This window comes from Tigriopus californicus, chromosome 3, assembly GCF_007210705.1.
Source record: "Tigriopus californicus strain San Diego chromosome 3, Tcal_SD_v2.1, whole genome shotgun sequence".
Classification (NCBI taxonomy): Eukaryota; Metazoa; Arthropoda; class Copepoda; order Harpacticoida; family Harpacticidae; genus Tigriopus; species Tigriopus californicus.
This window is the reverse complement of record NC_081442.1, coordinates 11,676,997-11,677,533: the sequence shown is the minus strand read 5'-3', so window position 1 is coordinate 11,677,533 and position 537 is coordinate 11,676,997. Positions and strand designations below refer to the sequence as shown.

At 36.9% G+C, this 537-nt stretch overlaps 1 protein-coding gene across 1 annotated transcript in view; it reads right to left on the bottom strand.

Moving 5' to 3' along the window:
- LOC131878228 (uncharacterized) overlaps window positions 1-537 on the bottom strand; it is a 28,101-nt gene that overhangs the window by 748 nt on the left and 26,816 nt on the right. The window lies entirely within an intron of this gene.

Here is a 537-nt window from a genome sequence, read left to right as displayed (position 1 = left end):
GTCTTCTTGACCTTGTCGACTTTCTTCAAGACCCACTTTTATACACTCCACGCAAAGAATGTCCCCGCAATTGAATAAATAGCTATACCTAAACGGATGGGAAAACAAACTAGGTTTGATTTCGTCTTCATTGCCATTATCAAGAGTGTTAGCTGCCTTGGTTAACTTCATACTTTTCCAAAAAGTGGTAGATAAGCAAGCTCCGTGTTCAGCGTACAAGGAATTTTTCCTCCAGTGTGTTTTACTTTTCCAGTTACTGCAAAGACGAAACACACCGCTAGTGGGTTACTCTTCCGTTTAGGTAAGCTTCTTTTGCTCTTTAGACCAGATTAGACATTGCAATTGTTGAATGCATGTTTGCAGTCAAAGATTCATTTCTAAATCATAACTGTAATAAGATGTTTTTGATGCATTTGAAACTAACCGCAATTTAGACGGTATCAAAAAATGTTCTTGGATACCTTGAATTGTGTTATCATCATTATGTTATCTGTTAATTGCTAAAGTGTCAAAGTACAATCAGCTAGTATTCACACG